Source organism: Catharus ustulatus, chromosome 26 (genome assembly GCF_009819885.2).
Source record: "Catharus ustulatus isolate bCatUst1 chromosome 26, bCatUst1.pri.v2, whole genome shotgun sequence".
Classification (NCBI taxonomy): Eukaryota; Metazoa; Chordata; class Aves; order Passeriformes; family Turdidae; genus Catharus; species Catharus ustulatus.
The window spans coordinates 892810-913025 of NC_046246.1; positions in this window are offsets into that span (position 1 = coordinate 892810).

A 20216-nucleotide genomic window follows, 5' to 3' on the forward strand; every position below is an offset into this window, starting at 1 on the left:
TTGTTGAGGACTGAAATCCATTGCTGGGGACTGAAATCCATTATCCTGCAGATGCGGAGGGGATTCAGGACCTGCCTGCCCTGGTATGTGGTGCTGCCCAGTCCCAAGCTCCTCCAAAGGCTGTTTGTTTTCCTCAGTCGGGCTGGCTGTGGTGCCAGCACAGCCGGGGTGAGCCCCGGTGTCCCTCTGGTGCCCACAGCCCCTGGCATTGCCTGCCCCGAGCTGGACACACCACTGGAGTGCAGCTGGGCAGGAGCAGTTCGGAGATTTCCCTGGGAACAAAAAAAGGGACATCAGTGCTTGTGGGGCCAGCTCAGGCAGCACCGGGTGCCTTGCCTGAGGCTGCAGCCCCAGGAGCCCCGTCGTCACTGCAGGGTTATCTCCTCTCTTTCTGTCCTGCTGGGTTACCACGGACTGCACAGGGAATCAAACCTGCACAGGGAATCACACCTGCACAGGAAATCAAACCTGCACAGGGAATCAGACCTGCACAGGGAATCAAACCTGCACAGGAAATCACACCTGCACAGGGCGTTAAACCTGCACAGGGAGTTAAACCTGCACAGGGAGTTAAACCTGCACAGGGAATCACACCTGCACAGGGAATCACACCTGCACAGGAAATCACACCTGCACAGGGACTGACACCTGCACAGGAAATCAAATCTGCACAGGTGAATCAAACCTGCACAGGGAATCAAACCTGCACAGGGAGTTAAACCTGCACAGGGAGTTAAACGTGCACAGGAAATCACACCTGCACAGGAAATCAAACCTGCACAGGGAATCAAACCTGCACAGGGAATCACACCTGCACAGGGAATCAAATCTGCACAGGGAATCAAACCTGCACAGGAAATCACACCTGCACAGGAAATCACACCTGCACAGGGAATCACACCTGCACAGGGAATCAAACTGCACAGGAAATCACACCTGCACAGGGAATCAAACCTGCACAGGGACTCAAACTGCACAGGGACTCATACCTGCACCCCACCTGATGGCTCCAGACGAGAGACCAAATCCCCCTCTTGGAGAAGCAGGGTGATCCATGGAATCATGAAATCATTTATGGTCCCCAAGTGCAACCACCCACCCAGCCCCACCTCCGTGGTCACCACTGACTGTGTCCCCAAGTGCCACAGCACCATTGTTTGAGCACTCCCACGGATGGAACTCCACCAGTTCCCTGCACAGTCTGTCCCAGTGATTTCCAACCATTCTGTGAGGAAATATGCCCTCATATCTCATCCAAACCTCCCCTGGAGCACCTTGAGGCCATTCCCTTCCATGCTGGGCTGCTGCATTTCCTTTGCTTATCCCTGGGTGAATGAGGGGGGCCCAAGCAGCCCATGGCCAAAGCTGGGAGCTCAGAGCAGCTCCGGGTTCTATCCAAGCATTCATCACTCATGGAGAGGCTGGAGCAGCCCCTCACACACCGCGATGTTTTCCTGGCTGTTTCTGGTCATGGACAGCTCATTTAGGACAAACTTCCTGTGTGAGAGCTTTCCCTCCAGGCTGGAGCTGTCCACGCTAAACAAGGACAAAGTGGGAAGAAAAACAGGAGAGAAACAGAGTAGCATGAGAATGAAAAGCGCTGAACTCCAGGCAGCTTACGCTTATTTTTCATAATTCCAGATCAACGTCAGCATCTCCAATTTTCTGCATTGTGCTGTAATTTCCCTTAATGCTGAATTAGGTCCGAATCATTTGTATAATTTAAAATATCATTTCTTTGGGTGGGCACAGAAGGTTCTGCAGGGTATTTTGTTGCCTTTTTTGTTCTTTTCCCCTGAAATGTTTTTATGAAAATTATGCCTTTATAGGAGCATCCTTTACTTTAAAAAGGAGGGGAAGAACATTATTACTTACACAGAGGGCTAATGGGAGTGTAGCCATTCAGGCAATTTACTTTTTAACTGAGGATTACATTAAATACTTTCATTGTGGTGTCCAGTCCCAATCACTCCTCCCCACCTGCTCTCCCACAGTTTGGCACTGAAGTTTTGTTCCAGTCCCTTCTTCCAGCTAAAATAAAGCCCTCCAAGAGCAGCCATCAGCATGTCAAGTGAAATTCTCTGCCTGAAAACTGTAATTTAAAATACTACGGCCTCTGAGAAGCCAGCCCTGTGCTCCTGCGGATGTTCAGCCCAGCCAGGGTGGGGATGTCACAGAGCTGCCTCTGAGCAGGGGCTGCACGCTGGGTTTTGCCCCAGGGGACTCTGGATAACGAGAAATGTGTGAGGCTTTCACTGCCAGCATCACCTCTCACCACAGCAGCACAGAGAGCTCTGAGCGACCTCCAGGGATGGGGCTGAGGGAAGTTTTCCATTTCTCAATTCCAGGCATTTTCCAGTGAACTCTTTAGCACTGCCACGATTTTGTTCCCCTAGCCTGGCCCTTCATTCTGCTCCAGGAAAAGTGGAAGAGGCTCCTGCAGGTTGGAGCCAGCAGCAATGAAAGTTTCCAGTCCAGTTTTCCCTGCCTTTAATGCACATGGATTGAAGGAATGGGGAAAATCCCAGCAAGGACAGGCCTTACCCAACCTGCTGCTTAAAGATTTTCCTGCCCCAGGGATGTTCTGAGGCACACCTTGTGCTCTGAAACCCAGGATTCCTCATCCCCAGAGCATTGCGAGGACCCTGCCCAGCACTGCTGGACTCTCAAGCAGCTCTGGAGGTGGCACCTCCTGGTTTGTGGCCGTGGCTCACCCTGGCAAAGTGTGGGAGCTGGGCAGGGGCTCATCCATGAACCTGCAGCATCCCACCCATCTGGTGTTCCAAGAGAAAAGGGATCTCCCTCCCCTGCCCAGGCTGTCCCTGGAGCTGTTCAGGAGCTCCTCAGACACGCAGCCAAATGCCCAATCCCTCCCTCATCCTTTGGAATTAAGAGCATTCCCCCCATTTTAAAAGTTTGGAAACAGCCACAGAAATCATCGGAATTGGATCCCTCACCTTTTCATCTTCTGGGGGCTGACTTCTTCTCCACAGCTCAGCAGGAAATTATTTTTTCTAAAGTGTAAACAAAATGCTCAGAGAGGATAAAAATCCCCCGGGAGTGAGCCCAAGCAGGGCACCAAACATCACTGTTTCCATTCGGGCTGCGGATAAACTCCAACCTTATTTCTTATCTGGAAAGTTGCACTAATCCACCTTGGAGCCAACAATTCCAGTGGGGTAAGACCCTGGAATCAAAGGCACTCTGAGGATTTACACCAGCTGAAACGCACAGCAGACATGAGGTAATTGCAATGAGAAGGGAATCAAAGAAATGCCTCATTTTTTGGGGGTTTTTTGTTTTTTTTTTTTTTCTGTGCTGACAACTTTAAAACCACGCTTTTCATGTGTGAAATGAAAGATTTGTATAATTGCTCATCCTTTGAACTTGGGTTTATTAAAACTGTGACATGCACATTAAAATGAGATTATAGAGGAAGGGAGGAGAAACACAGAGGGAGTAATTGCCACATAACGCAGGGACTGGGAAGAGGAGCAGCCGGGTTTGGTGGCAGCAGATGCAGGCCTGGGATAAAGTTCCTCTAAAGGTACAAAGAAATCATAGATTTTGGTGTTTGGTTCTGTCTCAGCCCCTGCCAACGCCATCCCTGCAAGAGGAGTCAGAGCTCAACCTTACCCCACACTTTTGGGGCTGTTTGCTGCAGTGGGTCCAGGTTACACACGTGGGAATGGCCCATGAAGCTTCCAAGTCCCAAATTCAGGAGTTGCTGCACCTGGCCAGGGGTGTTGGGGGGAACAAGGGGATGTCCCCACAGACCAGCCCCTGGTGACAGCACAGCAGGAACAGGGATGTCCCCAGAGACCCGGGTGGCAGAGGCACTGGGATGTCCCCACAGCCCAGGCCAGCCCAGCAGCTGCTCCCAGAGCTCCCTGATTCCCCCCTGGGCTGGAAGCTGGGAACCAGCTCAGCTGGGAGCAGCACTGCAGGGCGGGGGGAGGAGGAACTGGAGAAGGGCAAAGGAGAAGGCTCCAGGCACAGCTGAACTTGGTCTGTGTGTGTCTGTCTTCTCTGTGTGTATGTGTGAGTGTGTGTGTGTGTCTGTGTGTGTGTGTGTCTGTGTGTGTGTCTGTGTGTGTGTGTGTGTGTGTCTGTGTGTGTGTGTCTGTGTGTGTGTGTGTGTGTGTGTGTGTGTGTGTGTCTGTGTCTGTGTGTCTGTGTCTGTGTGTGTATCTGTCTGTGTGTGTGTGTCTGTGTGTCTGTGTATGTGTGTGTCTGTGTGTGTGTGTCTGTGTGTCTGTGTATCTGTCTGTCTGTGTCTGTCTGTCTGCAGCCTCAGGGTCCCACAGGGAGCAGGCACTCACCTCTCCCCCGCCACTGGAGCCAGTCCAGTTCTGTCAGAGGCTGGACCTGGGTGTGTCTCCAAGGTCACCCCAAGGAGCTGCTGAGGCACCTCCTGGGGCAGCTCTAAGCCCCTCAGAAAAAGGACACAGAGGGGCTGGAGTGTGTCCAGGAAGGGGGGGAAGGGGCTGGAGCCCCAGGAGAGGCTGGAAAGGGGCTCAGCCTGGAGAAAAAGGGGATTGGGGGGGCCCTTCTGGCTCTGCACAACTCCCTGACAGGAGGGGACAGCAGGGGGGGTCGGGCTTGAGATCCCACCCAAAACCTCAATCCTGGCCCCACAGCTGCTTTCCAGTAAGGCATAAAAAGACAAAAGGTAAATTTGGTGCAAGCAGAAGAAAACCTGCCAGGGCTCTTTGCTGCAGTCACTGTCAGTGCTGACAGTGTTTTTCCAGCGCTGCAAGGAGCAGCTGGGAATGGTGCTGGCTGCTGCTTGGGACAGGCACCCTCAGCCAGCCAGGCTTTGCTGCTGTCATCCTCATTATTGCTGTACAGAATGGGATGGAGGGAGAAAAGGGAGGAAAAAGTGTTTAAACTGACAAGCTCTTTCTTTAATTTTAAGTCTCTCCAAATCCCAGCTCTCTGGATTTACATGGCTTATGAACAGCGTGTGCTACCGAGCGGAACAAAAGCATTAAAGACTGGGGATAAATCCTGATTTATCCCCAGCAGGATGAATCCTGCTGCTGGGCTGGCAGCCCATGGCACCTCTGAGAGCCAGGATGGGGACAGGCCACCAGGGGAGAATGGGGAGGAAAACCCAAGCCCCTCCAAGGCAGAGCAGCCCTTCAGCTGCGGCATTTCTGTGCCCTCTGGGCCAGCCCTCCCTCCTTTCCCAGCTCCGGCAGAGGCAGAGAGGAGCTGCAGGGATGGGCTGGGGTGGCTCTGCAGGGTGATAATGGTGGGGGGAAAGCAGAAATGCCAAAGGTGGTGCAGAGGTGTCAAACACTCCCAAAGACTCACCTGGCCCAGGAAAAGGAAGAAGACTTAAGGGAGTTCAGCCTGGGGCAGAGAAAGCTCTGGGGTGATCCCATTGTGGCCTCCCAGTGCTGAAGGAGCCACAGGGAAGGTGGAGAAAGACTTTGGAAAAAGGCCTGGAGGGACAGGACACAGGGAATGGCTTGGGATTGAAAGAGAGGGGGTAGGACTAGATGGGATGCTGTGATGGGACTGTTCCCTGGCAGGGTGGGCAGGGGCTGCCATGGAATTGCCAGAGCAGCTGTGGCTGCCCCTGGATCCCTGGCAGTGCCCAAGGCCAGGCTGGAGCCACCTGGGACAGAGGGAGGTGTTCCTGCCATGGCAGGGATGAGCCTTAAGGTCCCTCCCAACCCAAGCCACTCTGGCATCCTGGGATTCTCAGTTATCCATTCGGGATAACAGAAATATCTGATCGTTTTTCCCCCCACATCAGCTCTCCTGAAGAACAATTTCCATTTTCAAATCCCTTCTCCCCTCCCACTCTGCCCAGCTGCTGAGCTTGCAGCCAGCAGGGTCCTCTCCTTTACCACGAGAGGTGTGAGGGTATGACACCCAACATTCCCAGCTGGTGTCTGAGGGATGTGGAAGTTGTAGCACGGCAGAAAATATTCCTAGACTGGATTTCCATCCTTATCTTGCAATTCCAGCCACAGCTCCATTTCCCAGGAAGAACTTTATTGTTCCTTCCAGCCCCAGCTGATCACAGACACAAACCCAAAGCCTGTTTGTATCAGTGGCTCACAAAAAACCCCCCTGATCTTTGGGGTTTTTTTCTCCCAAAACGGATACAGGTCAGAAACCAACACCAGGATGTTTGCTGCACCCTGGATCTTAGGATCCTAACCCTAACCCCAACCCTAACCCTAACCCTAACCCTAAGCTTTCATCAATTAATATCATTAATTTCATTCATTAATATCACTGATCATACTCCACCAAGCAGATGACTTTTCTTTTCGAAATTGTCCTGCAAAGTGCCATTTCACAAACAGAAAAGCACCTGGAATAAAAGGGAAATGGAGAGGGAGAACCCCCCCAGCACATCCCAAACTTCTCCAAAACCCTTCCTGAGGGACCTCCCACTGTGGCACCATTTCTCCTTTTCTCCAGCACACAAAGGGCTCCCCTGACTCTGTGGGATTTCACAGGGATTCTTTGGAATCTGATTGCCTGGGACATCCAGCAGCCAGCCAGGAACAGGGCAGGGCTCGCTGGGAGGCCCCTCACTGCACCTGGGAAAAGTGGCAAAAACAAAAATTATTTTGCCCTGGCATCAATTTCCTCTTTGTTCTCTTTCTAAACATTTCTCCTGTCAAATAAAAAAATATTCTGTGCATTCATGTCACAGGTGAATTAGGGCATTTTTGGGGGCTGCAGCATCATTTTCTCCGTCCAACAATTTGGTGTTTCTTTGTTATCTTTCCTTTTCTTCCATGTCAGATAACTTTCTGTGTGTTTTGTGCATCTTTTATGTGGTTGGGGAGATGCTGGAGGAGCCTCTCTGCTGAGGGGAGGCTGAGGGAGAGGAGACACCTGAGAGAGGCATCAGTGAGGGCACAAATCCCTTCAGGGTGCCCAGCAACAGCACCAGGGGCACAAACTGAGACATGGGATATTCCAGCTGAAAACGAGGGAAAATCCCTTTATTTTGGGTGTAGAAGAGCCTTAGAAGAGGCTGCCTGGAGAAGGAGTGGAGATACCTCAGAGCCCTGGTGCTGCATGGGCTGGGACCAGGTGATTTCCAGCCCCATCCAGCCTGGAATTCTGTGCCCATTTTCCACTCCATTCTCAGTGATGCTGCCATTAGTGCTGTTATTTGACAGATATTTTCTTTTACTTTAACCCTTTTGCCCCGAACATGGACTATAAAAAGCAGCTTTGTAATTTTCCCTGCCTTTTTTTTCCCCATAAAATTGTTCTGAGAAGCAAAATCGTTGCTATTATCACTAAATGTTCTTGCTCTTTTTATATTAAAAAAAATCAAATCTTTAACAATAGCAGGGAGGGGGGAGAGGGGGAAAAATTACATTTCTCTGCAAAGTGGCTTTGGTATTTTAACAACTGATTTTCCAGGAGAAAAGCTTCAGGGATCATATCAAATGAATTTTGCCATCAGAGTAAGAGATCTGTCTTCAGATGGGGAAAATAAATTTTAATTTGACAGAGGGCTTCGAGGGACTGTGGCAGAACCACAGAACTCATTTTGCTGGCAGGAGTGATCAGGAACTGGAGAAAAACACATTTCTGCAGGAAATCACTGCTGGGGAGCTTTGGGCACAGCCAGGAATTGGTGGAAGTGCCATTTTCCTGCTGGTGAAGCTCTGGATCATCATTCCCGCTTGGAATCCCCCATTCAAGCATGGCCAGCAGTAACAGCAGAGTACAGGAATGAACCCTGGAAACCACCACAATTTTCTGACACCGTTGAGCAGTGGTTTGGAGGTGGTTTGAGTTTGCCCTCACCTCCAGCCTCTGCCCAGAGGTGGGTTTGGAGGTGGGGAGAGGACAAGGAGTGTCCCCCCTCTGCCAATGTCCTGCTGGAAATGAAGGACACCTCTCCAGACTGCTGCTGCCCTGGGGACAGGGACACGTCCCCTCCCTGTTTAACAAGTGTTGGGATGGAAATTCCCTGTCCAGCTGGGTCCATCCCTCTCTAGAACTGATTTGCAGTTTTTCCTCGGTTCATTTTTCCCCCATGTTTCCCTTTCCCCTGCCCTTTGTGGTGCTTTAAAGCTCACTGAGTTAATTCAGTGCTTCTGCTCCAGCTCCCTTTGGACAGGGAATGAGAAGAGTGTGGGTTCATTTGCTGAAACTTGTTAACAAACTTCTCCTTTGCTATGGGTTCTGACAGCAACATGGAAATGTTTTTAAACAAAGCAATCAAAAATTACATCTTTATCTAATGAATAAATCACCCCTGGTGCAGAAACAGCCCAGGCAGGGCTTCACCATGGCAAAGCAGGAATATTTACAGTACCTGGGCCAGAGAATCCCAGCCTGATCACAGAATCATTAAATCCCAGCTAATCACTAAGTCCTTAGATCCCAGCCTGATCACAGAATCATTAAATCCTAGCCTGATCACTAAATCCTTAAATCCCAGCCTGATCATAGAATTTTAAATCACAGCCTGATCACAGAATCCTTAAATCACAGCCTGATCCCTGAATCCTGAAATCCCAGCCTGATAATTGAATCCTTAAATCACAGCCTAATCACTGAATTCTTAAATCACAGATCGATTCCTGAATCCTTAAATCACATCGTGATCCCTAAATCCTTAAATCCCAGTCTGACATCAAATCCTTAAATCACAGCTTGGGAGGGACCTTAAATCCCATCCAGAGCCACCCCAGGGACACCTCCCACTGTCCCAGGTGCTCCCAGCCCCAATGTCCAGCCTGGCCTTGGGCACTGCCAGGGATCCAGGGGCAGCCACAGCTGCTCTGGCGATTCCATGGCAGCCCCTGCCCACCCTGCCAGGGAACAATTCCTTGCCAAGATCCCATCCAGCCCTGCCCTGTGGCAGTGGGAGCCATTCCCTGGGTCCTGTCCCTCCCTGCCTTGCCCATGATTCCCATCAGCTCAGCCCAGCCTGGAGCAGCTCGGGCTCATCCCAGAGGAGGAGGAATTCACCATCCGTGAGGAATGGGGCCCTGGAGGAGAGCAGGGGAAGGGAAGGGAAGGGAAGGGAAGGGAAGGGAAGGGAAGGGAAGGGAAGGGAAGGGAAGGGAAGGGAAGGGAAGGGAAGGGAAGGGAAGGGAAGGGAAGGGAAGGGAAGGGAAGGGAAGGGAAGGGAAGGGAAGGGAAGGGAAGGGAAGGGAAGGGAAGGGAAGGGAAGGGAAGGGAAGGGAAGGGAAGGGAAGGGAAGGGAAGGGAAGGGAAGGGAAGGGAAGGGAAGGGAAGGGAAGGGAAGGGAAGGGAAGGGAAGGGTGCTCTGATTGCTCCACAGGGAAGGTGCAATCCCAAACAGAAAAGCTGCTGCAGATCCCATTCCATGCTCCAGGAGTGAAGCAGGAGGAGAACAGGGCTTGGCAAGGGCGGAGGGAGGCGTCCCCAGCCCCTCCCTTAGGACACGATCCCGGCAGCCTGGCTCTCTTCACCGGGATGGAAGGGAGAGCTCGGATCAGTGCGTGCCCCCTTATCCTGCTGAATTCCCATGTGGAAATGCATGGAACATGAAGTGAGAGTTCAGGAGACTGAGCAACCCTCCAGAATGTATGCTGGGCAATAATTAGCTAATTAACAGTCTCCTGCTTGGCTGCAGGGGAATGTGCAATCCACTTCCCATGGAATGGGGAGCACTGCAGCTGTCATGGATTCCAAACTCTCCCCATCACTGTCAGGCACAGGGGAGCGAGGGGAGCTGGCTCGGAGCTGAGAGCTTGTCTCAGACCCTCGAGGTGACCTGAGAGGGCTTCTCCAGCCTGTAAGAGTCTGGGATGCTCTAAACGAGGTCTTCAGGCAGCAAAAAAAGAGCTTTTCTGTTTTTTCTGTCTATGCCTAAGCATCCAGGACCAGGCTGGATGGGGCTGGGAGCAGCCTGGGGTAGTGGGAGGTGTCCCTGGACTGGGTGGGCTTTAGGGTCCCTTCCAACCCAAACCATCCCGGGGTTCCCTGATTCCCTGGCAGCATCCAGGACCCTTTGGCTGTGATTATCTCTCTAAACACTGATCAGTGTTTCCCCAGAAATCAGAAAACCATGGATCATCCCAGAACAGCCCCCTGTCATATCAATGACAGCCAACTAGTGCCCCCAACCCTCCCCTCACGTTTGTCACTGCTCTGGCACGGTGACACCTGTGACAAAGCCATCAGTTACTACTGCTGCTCCCCACCTCCCCCCAGGCCTGCCAGCAATGCCTTGGGAATGATTAATTAAAGGGGAAAAACAAAAGACAGTAACTTAATTCAGAGGCACAACAGCTTAAGCAATGGAGTCTTGTTATTTGTCTCTTTTTTAATGTAGTTCTTGCAGAAACTCTTCATTTTCATACGAATGCAGCAGGGAAACGTCCCCATGTGTGCCACTGGGACCGGGATAATTAATGGATCTAATGTGAAAGTTTAGGGTTCATTAGGTTTGGAATTCCGGCAGGTTTTTAATCAAGCATGTTCCAGCAAATCATTAAAAGCTAAACACAATTTGTAAAATCCTGCAGTGCTGGGAGCTGGCTGAGGGCAGGGACGGAGGCACCTCTGGCACCTGTCACGTCAGGCAGGACAGGGACAGGTGACACAGCCCCATCCTGTCCTTGGCAGGGAGCAGAGCAGCTGGGAAGGGGTCATGGTGACAATTAAGGGACAGCTGAGTCAAAGTCAGTGGTGACAAGGTGATGTCCCCTCCCTGCCATTAGCATGTCACTCATCAGGCCGTCACAAGGCATTAATTATGGTACAAGGGGACTGTGACAGCTTGGGTCATGCTGGGATTCCCAAACTAGAGCCTGGCAGGAATTCCCGGTGCCAGCAGGACAGAGAGGCTGAGCAGGGACTGCTGTCCCCATCCACAGCCCGGGGATGAGGCCCCACGGAACCCCAGTGACCCCCCAGACACAGCACAGTGCCATCACCAGGCCAGCGTGTCACCAAGGTGAACATCTGGATCCCATTGTGTCACCAAGGTGAACATCTGGATCCCAGCGTGTCACCAAGGTGAACATCTGGATCCCAGTGTGTCATCTGCTGAACATCTGGATCCCAGCGTGTCACCAAGGTGAACGTTTGAATCCCAGCGTGTCACCAAGGTGAACATCTGGATCCCAGTGTGTCATCTGCTGAACAACTGGATCCCATCGTGTCACCAAGCTGAACATCTGGATCCCAGTGTGTCATCTGCTGAACATCTGGATCCCATTGTGTCACCAAGGTGAACATCTGGATCCCAGCGTGTCACCAAGCTGAACATCTGGATCCCATTGTGTCACCAAGGTGAACATCTGGATCCCAGCGTGTCACCAAGGTGAACGTTTGAATCCCAGCATGTCACCAAGCTGAACATCTGGATCCCAGCATGTCACCAAGGTGAACATCTGGATCCCAGTGTGTCATCTGCTGAACATCTGGATCCCAGTGTGTCACCAAGGTGAACATCTGGATCCCAGTGTGTCACCAAGCTGGACTGTTCCTCATGGGAGTCCCTGGCATCCCAAAGAAAACAGCTCTGGGAGCAGCTGTGCCAGGTGTGGCACTGAGGGGGACTCTGAAGGAAGTTTGGGACAGGATACAAACCCACAGCTCCTAAAGGGTCCTAAAGACACAAACAGTGAGGAATTCCGTATCCCAAGAAACACATGGGCATGTGGGAAACCTTCAGCAGAGCCCGGATAAACCAGACTCCCACTTCCCTCCCAACTCCAGCTACCCCTCCCTGTGTTCTCTGCCTTTTATTCCTTAAGCTTCCTTTAAGCTTACAAGGTTTTCTTGCCTGTTTTCTTGTCCCTTTTCTCTTTTCTCTAAATGAAGAGATGCTGGCCCAGCAGGAATTGCCAGGTTTCAGCAGCTCCAGCTGATCCTGGGTAATGACCAAGGACACAGCAGGGCAGGAACCAGAGCCATGGACACTGTGAGATCAATTAGTGCTGGGGTCATTAATTAGATCCCAGCTCCCCATTCCCACTGCACTCCAAGAGGGCTCCAGCCCTCAGACATGCTCTGTGGTTTTGGGATGCAAAGTACAGGACAGGAGGCTCCCCTGCTATCAGTGGTGCAGGAGATTGATTTGTGGCTTCTGGGTTTTAGAGAGGGAAAGGCAGAGCTGATGGGCTGGGAGGGGGCCCTGAGCTGCCCCTGGCTCCTTGAGTGCCCAAGGCCAGGCTGGAACACGCTGGGATGGTGGGAGGTGTCTGTGCCCATGGCAGGGGGAATGGCATGAGTTTGAATTTCCCTTCCTTCCTTCCTTTGACACCTCCAGCGCTGGTTTTTATCCTGCACCCTCACATTCCCAGCCCTGCTGGGATCCCTCAGGCAGCCCTGATGTCAACTTCCACTCAAAGGAGTTTGGCAACAACATCTGATCTTTATTTTATCAATTTGCTTTATTCTTCCTCGTCTCCTGCAGATGTTGTCATTCATCTGCTAGAACCTGGGATCAGAGCAGGAATTCAACCCTAAATCTGATTGCCCCAGTCCCTTCTGGCACTGGAATTTCTGGGACAATTAGCAGGCATGACAGAGAGCCTCTCCCCATGCCAAGCTAACCCTGAACAGCAATATTTGTGTTGCTAAATCAGGAATTATAAAGGGTGGGGAATGCTAAACATCAGCATTTGGATTTATGTCAGCTGGATATCAACAGGGTGTCTTCATTCCCCACCTCCAGCATTTCATCTGCCCACAGAAGAGGGAAAAAGAGATTAAAAAGAAACATTTTTGCAAGCTCTGCTTAGAAGGAAGAGGCTTTTTTCCTCACTGCTCCCCTGCTTCTAAACTGAGCCCCCCCTGAAGCTCTGCGTGGCCCTGACACCCTCCTGGAGGTGCTTTTTAAATTGTGTTTCTTTCATGTCCCACTCTGAACCAAACATCTCTGGCCTTGTTTCTGTTACAGGAGATGAGAATTCCCGAGGATTTATTGTGGCAGGTGACCACCCAGGTGACACTGAGGAGGCAGCTGAGTTTATTACTGCTTTGAAGAGCTTTTATGCATTCATTTAATGCTCCAAATGGGTTGAATCCCTGTTTTAGAAGGGTCTGAACAAATCCCACCACTTTTTGGGTTGGCCCAGCCCTGACTCTGGCTCCTCCTGACTGCAAAGGGAGGATGTTTGGATGACTCTGTGTTTTCCAGGAGCCAGGAGTTTGCTCCGCCACTTGTTGGAAATGGGGCAGGGAGTGGTGACTTTTAATGGATGTGACTCTTCCAGTCGTGCTCATTCCATCACTGTGATTATTCCACAGCTTTTGGAGTGTTAAAACCCAACTTTACACATTTTTGGAGCTTTTGAAAATGATCTTGTGTCCAATTCTGTAATAAAAGCACATCCTCTGCCCCAAAAGTTCACGGCCCCAGTCATGTTCACAGCTTCTTGTTTATTTTCCCCTGGTTTAGGTCACGCTCAAGTCTCAGCTTTGTCCCGAGTGCCATCACAAATGTCATTAAAGTTCCCTCCCTAAGTCACATTCACATCCACCCTCCTCCTCCCCACAGCACCTTCTCAAAAATGTGAATATCAGCACTGATTTATGGGGTAATTTCACCAGTTTTGACACTGTGTTGAGCATCTGCTCTTTGATGTGCATTTCAGCACCAGGGAAATTTAACTTTAACAGTCTCTGTAGCATTTCCAATTACTTTTGATTATGAAATAGGGGGAAATTCAGTGAACTTTGCCAATCTGCTTTTGATAGGTTTCATGGCTTTTATATTTCTGTAAGACAGGAGATTTGTGGGAGGAAAGGATCTGATTCCTGATAGGGCACGGCTCAGGCAGCAGGAATGATGCCATTTGTCCTGACACAATGGTTGTTCCCCCCCTAATTGCACAGAATCAACCTCACTAATGATAAAACACTTTCTTCTCCTCTAACACCGAGCACACACAAGCCCGGAACTTTCACAGTCATCCCAGAAAAGATGAAAACACAGCATGTCGGGGGCAGGGAAGGGAAAGATTTGTCAGTCTGAGAGTTATTCCTCTGCTCTCCTGTGGGACAAGGGTAAAAATCAGAATTAGACAGAATAAAGCCCTAAAGGAGCCCCATTGAAGCGCCTGACCCGAGGCAGCTCCTGGTTCTGTTTGTGCCCTGGGAATGTGGCTGGAGCTGCTGTGCTGGGGGCAGTGAGGGGACAGATCCCAGCCCCAGGGACAGGGACAGTGTCCCTGAGCCAGGGCCAGCCAGGGGCACCCAGGGAGCTCATTTTGGCACAAATGGGCTTTCCCCCAGTGACTGCTTACAGTCATTTCCTATTTCTCTTCCTCCTAGAGGGACAACAGGGGCACAGAGCTCTTCCAGAGGCTCCAAAGGGGATGTGAGACTGTCAGGGCAGGATGGAAACACCCCACAGCCAGGACAGAGCTTCAAAGGTGCTGTTCTGATTGTCAGGGCAGGATGGAAACACCCCACAGCCAGCATTGGGATGAAAATGTGCTGCTCTGACTGTCAGGGCAGGATGGAAACACCCAGAGCTCAAAATGTGCTGTTCTGATTGTCAGGACAGGCTGAAAACCTCCCATAGCCAGAATAGAGCTCCAAATGTGCTGCTCTGGCTGTCAGGGCAGGATGGAAACACCCAGAGCTCCACATGTGCTGCTCTGGCTGTCAGGGCAGGATGGAAACACCCCACAGCCAGGCCAGTCCTCAAAGGGAGTTGGCCCCACAGAGACAGGGATGTTCCAGCACCCCCAAATTCCTGCCAGAGCCCCCTGCTCCCAGCAGTCCAGCACAAAAAGCATCTGGGGAAAGCATCAGGAATTCCTGGCTCCTGGCCAGTGAGGGCACCACGGTGTGCACAGAGCAAACCCCAAAGCAAAGGCTCATGCAAGAACCCATCAGGATGTGTGAGAAGCCCCAGAGCTCCCAGCCCAGCAGCAAATCCCTCCTTGCAGAGATTGCCCCCCTGAGAGGCTGGAACTGCTCCCAGATGTGGCTGGAGCTGGCTGCAGTGTCCCTGTCACCTCCTGGTACTGAGACTTACACCCAATTTCCCAGGTCTAGGTTTGGATCTGAAACTCTCCAGACTCTGAAGTGGGAAGGAAGATGCTGGCTCTTTCTCTTCACTCCCAAACTCCACATTTCAGCCCCTTTAGGATCCTTCAGTTATCTCCCTACTTAAACAAACACAGGCTGAGCGTTATTTTCCTGTAGGGGTCGGGAGCTGCTGTGTAAAATAGGAATTGTCATGTGCAATGGCACATGTCTGATGCAATTCAAATGCTTTTCACCCTCCTGGGCATAATTACTGGGAAGAATGAAAAAAAAAAGGTTCCTCGGAAGCACGGCACAATTCACACCCCGAGCCCCTCCTGGTGCAAATGAAAGCAATTTCATTACTGTTCCAGTGCTGATCAGCACGGAGCAAATCAAATATCAATCAGCCAAAGCTTGGGTGATCCAGGAGATGATTCCAGAGTGACACTGCCTCGGTAATGAGCCCCTGCGTGGCACGAAGGAATTGGAGTTATTGAATTCCAGGAACAGGCAATTTGTACCCTCTCAAAGCCACTCCAGTCCCGTGTCCCTCTGTCACCGAGCGAGTGCCGCTGGCTGGCAAGTTTGTTCCTCCGCATTCTGCCAGGTCCTGGGGGCCTGCGAGCCCAGAATGTGACAGGAGAGCCTGGGGGATTCACGGAGCTGGGCAGGGTCCTGGGGGCCACAGGGGTGTCCCTTTAGTGCTGCTGCTCAGAGCCCAGGGCACTGCCAGCTCCCAGGGATGTACCTTCATGGGCATCCCAGCACCGGCTGACCCCATCAGGGCTGGCAGCTCCAAGCGCTGGCTTGAGGCCAAAGGACCACACCAAAACAGAAAAAAACCTGCCCAGAGGCGTTTGCTGTTTGGCATTTTTTCATCAGCTCGGCCACTGGGCTGCTCTGAGTCCCCCGGGTGGGAAGGAGGAGAAGGAGGGAGGGCAGAACCCGAGGGTGGCACAAAGATCTCATTCATCAGTGACACCGAGACTGCAGCTGAGAGCACAAAACCTGCTCCAGGGTGGGCTTGGACCTGGTGTCACTCTCCTTGGTGCAGCTCAGCCCTGTGCTGTGCTGTGCTGCTCAGGGACATCCCCTCAGTCCCCAGAGATGTGGGGTCCTCCCCTGGGGTCAGCACACCGGGTCCTGCAGGGCCAGCAGGGCAGGAGGAGCAGCTCAGGAGCAGCTCAGGAGCAGCTTCTGCCAGCACTGCACTGCCAGGAGAAAAGGGGGTTTTGTCACTCCAACGATTCCCTGCTCACATTCCCACTCACATTTGTTTCATCCCTCCTGCAGCTGTTCTGTGGATTATTCTGATGGGATTTTCCCTGCCTTTCCTTCCAGAAGTCCTGGAAGCTGCTGGTGTCACACAGAGCTGTCACCCTCTGTCCCCAGAGCTCAGTGCACTGACAGTGACACCTGAACTCACCTTCTCCTGCCCCACCCCAGCTGCAGATCCAGCCAGGAGTCCCTGGGGGCACAGACAAACACCCCTGAGCTCCCAGCTGCCCACATGGAGCTGCCAGGACTGGGCTGGAGTGGCCCAGGGGAAGGAATGAATATTTATTGTGGGAAATCCTGCAGTTCTTCTGATCCCTGTCTTGTCTCCTCTCTGTGCCATGTCACTGATAACCCATCTTAACAGGATGTGCTTGGACACAGCATTAAATGTGAGCTCCTCAGGTCTCTCCAAATTCTGTCACCCCAAAGGGCTGAGGAACTTTATTGAACAACCTGCCCTTAATCCCAGTGGTTCATTTCTCACTCTCTTCCCTCCCTGCTCTTAAAAATATCTTTAGTGATCTAAAACTCAGGATCATTTTTCTCTTCTTATCAGGTTTCTCACTTTAACCTCTCTGCTGTTCCCCTCTGAAGCAGATCAGAGCTTACCAAAGCTTAGATCTCCTCTCTGTGAGGCTGGGCCAGTATTTACAGCCAGTGGGCCCAAAGTGACAGCTGAAAATGCTGCTTTTCCTGGGCTGCCCAAGCAGTCCTGAGAGCCTGAGAGCTGCTGGGGGGAATCCAGGCTGGGCTGTCCCAGCACACCCAGGGGACACAGAGGACACAGGATGTGAGAGGTGACCCAGCACAGGATTTTTTGTGCTATCCCAGAGCACCCCTTCCAAACTGTTTTTAGAGTAGGACTGGAGCAGAACTCCCAGAAACTTTCACTGGGAATTATCTCCCTGTGTTTTCTATTTAGAAACCTCAGGTGAAGTTTTACTTGAGCTGCAGGATTTTGACAAAATTCCCACGGGTCAGTCCTGGGTAACTAGGGAAGGGAAAACCCCCAAGTCTGAACACCTGAAAACCTCAGCCAAGGCAGAGTGAGGGCAGTTCCCAGAGCACAGAAAGGGCCTTGAAAGGTGCCAGAAAGCAAACCCAGCCCAGGAAATGCAGTGCCCCACGAGTGAAGGACTCGAGGCCCAGTCCCATCTGTGCACATCCATGATTTCTGCTGCTGCTCCCAGCACAAACAAACGCTCCAGAGCCGGCAGTTCTCCCCATTCCCAGCAGGTTCAGGCTCCCCAGGAGCCCAGCTGGGATGTGCCAGGATGCTCCTGCCTGGGGCTGACTCCACCCGACAGCTCCTGCCTGGGCTGGGCCATTTGCTGCTGTTGGCAGCTTTGCTCCTCTTCTAAGTGCCCATTTAAATCTCAACGCAGATTTAAATGAGGGCCATTTACATCATCCCAGGCCTACAATCAATTTTCCTCCACGGTGATTTGTGGCTCCCGTGTAGCTGCACCTGTCTGACAGAGATCTGGGGTTAACTACATCTCTTTACAGGCTCACATCCTTCTCCTGGTGCAGAGGTCTCTGCAAGCCTCTGGTTCACAGCACAAATCATTATTTTTGTCTGCTTTGTCATTTTTTAGCTTGATGTCTAAAGAGTTTTGATAGCCCCTGAAAAGTTGCCATTACAGCAGGCTGCCCATGAATCCATTCACCAGCTCTGTGCATCCAGGGAATTTTGCTGACATCTTCCCCTCCTTGCTTTGGATGATTGGCACTGCAGAGCTGCCTTTTGGAAATGCACACAAGTGGAGCTGATTTTCAGGCTGGAAAATCTACATCCCAAGTAGGATTTTTTTTTTTAGTTGTTTTAGTGTTTTAACATCTCACAATTAACATGGAAAATATCTTTGGAAGAGCTTTGGTCTGGGAGACAGATCAAACAGGAGCAGACACCTCCTAAGCACTGCAGGAGCAGCCTGTGTGGAGGATTCGAGGATGAAGAGCAAGAAAAGGTCAGATTTATGCTGGGCTGCAATCAGTGCAAGTGTTCCCTTGAAGACTGCATGATTAAAGGTCCTTTGGCATCTAATGATGTCAAATGATTTCACAGAGCCCTGTGCTGTGTCTGAAGGCACGTCCAGCCTGTTCCAACCCGCACAGCTCAGGAAATGTCGCTTTGTGAGAGTTCCAGCAGCTCAGGGATGCAGCCCCAGGCAGCTGCTGGTGCCCAGGAACCCTGAGCAAGGACACATCCAGCTCCCTGAGCAGAGTGGTGCTGATGGATTTCCCCTTTTCCCCCTGGGAGCTTTGCTTCCAAAATTTACTGTGTGAGCACAGCCAGGCTCCCAGGACAGAGCACAGGGGTTCCAGAGCTGAATGATCCCACCTGGCTTTACTTCTCAGCTCCTTCCACTGGCCTGGTGCTTTCTGTCCCGCTTTTACTCCTTCCAACCTCTCCTTTTCCATCTCTGGGCTTTACCCTGTGCCTGTTACAGCAGGAACTATCTGGATCTACACATAATTAATAATTTTCAGAGATGGGGAACTGGGATTTGATTGAATTTGGGCACACCAGCCTGAAAATGGGTCTAAAATCTCACTGTGGTTTGGGTGGGAGGGAGCTTAAAGCTCATCCATTCCAGCCCTGCCATGGGCAGGGACACCTTGCACTGTCCCAGGGGTCTCCAAGCCCCACATCCCCACCTGGACACTTCCAGGAATCGGCAAACTGGGCAAACTGGTCAGCCAAGGCTGGCAGGAACACCTGCAGGGCACACCCTGTCCCAAGACAGGACACTCTGGCTTCTGGAAGGCGAGTACAAAGCACTAAAATCCAGTCAAGTAAGAAGATGCAGGCAGAAATTCCTCCTGATGTGCAACCTGCCCCTGCCCTCCCCCTGAGGCCATTTCCCCTTGTCCTGTCACTGCTTTCCTGGGAGGAGGCCAAACCCCACCTTGCTAAAGCCCCTCGGGGTGCACAGGTCAGGTTATTCCGTCCAGCCCATGTCACTGTCACTGTGCCCAGCTTCATGGAACAGGAACACAAAGGAGCTTTGCTCTGATTCTCTAATTCCAGGGTGATCCATGGCAGGATCAAAGCTGACAGTGTCCCTCTGTCCCCTGCCAGGCTCAGCTCCTCTGCCACGGGTGGGGTTTGTGCAGTGATCAGAGATGAAAATTGATTGTTTCACCTCCTCCCATTCCCTCTTTGCTCACAGAATTCAGCTGTGTCATTTCCCATGACCAGCTCTTTTCTCCCAAGGAGGAATCCCCATCTCTGCTCAAGAACCAGAACTTCTTAAGAACAAAAAGAGGCGAAGTTGTCCCCAAAACCCCTTTTATCCCTTGCTTAGGGTGTCACTGTCACCGCAGCCTGGACTGGGGCCAATTCCTCTGATTTTGCTCCAGGGTAGGTGGAGTGGGGGAAGAGCAAACTGAATTTGACAAACTGTGCTCTTAATTAATTTACATCCAATTACCATTAATTAACTTCTGGCTACAGTATCACCCCATGTAATTATGTATCACAATAAATAATCCCAGGCTGCTGGGGGAAGGCAGAGCAGGGGAACTCTCCAGTTGTAGTGGGATGGTTTTTAACACACCCTAAAAACAGCTCCCAGCATGGATCCAACCCCTCCCTGTGCCTCTTTTCCCCAAAAGGGGAATGTCTGCACCCAATCCTTCCCCCTGGTGACATCATCAGGTCGGGATTGCAGGACTGGGGAGGTCAGGGAGTGCTCAGGTGAACACCAGCCCCTGTGAGGACTCCCCAGTTTGGGATTCCTGTTTTTCTCTGCTCTTTGGAGATGTGTGAAGCTTTTCCCCAGTGCAGGCCAAGGCAAGCTGAAGTGGAAAAGTGCAGCCAGAAGAGTTAATCCTTTACAATTTATTTTGTAATGTGGCAGCAAAGGTATAACTGAAATTTCACATGCTGGGGACACAGGATGGACAGGCAGGACCAAGCTGAGCTCTGGGGGTGTTAAGGACAATACAAACAGGACAACAAAACCACAAAG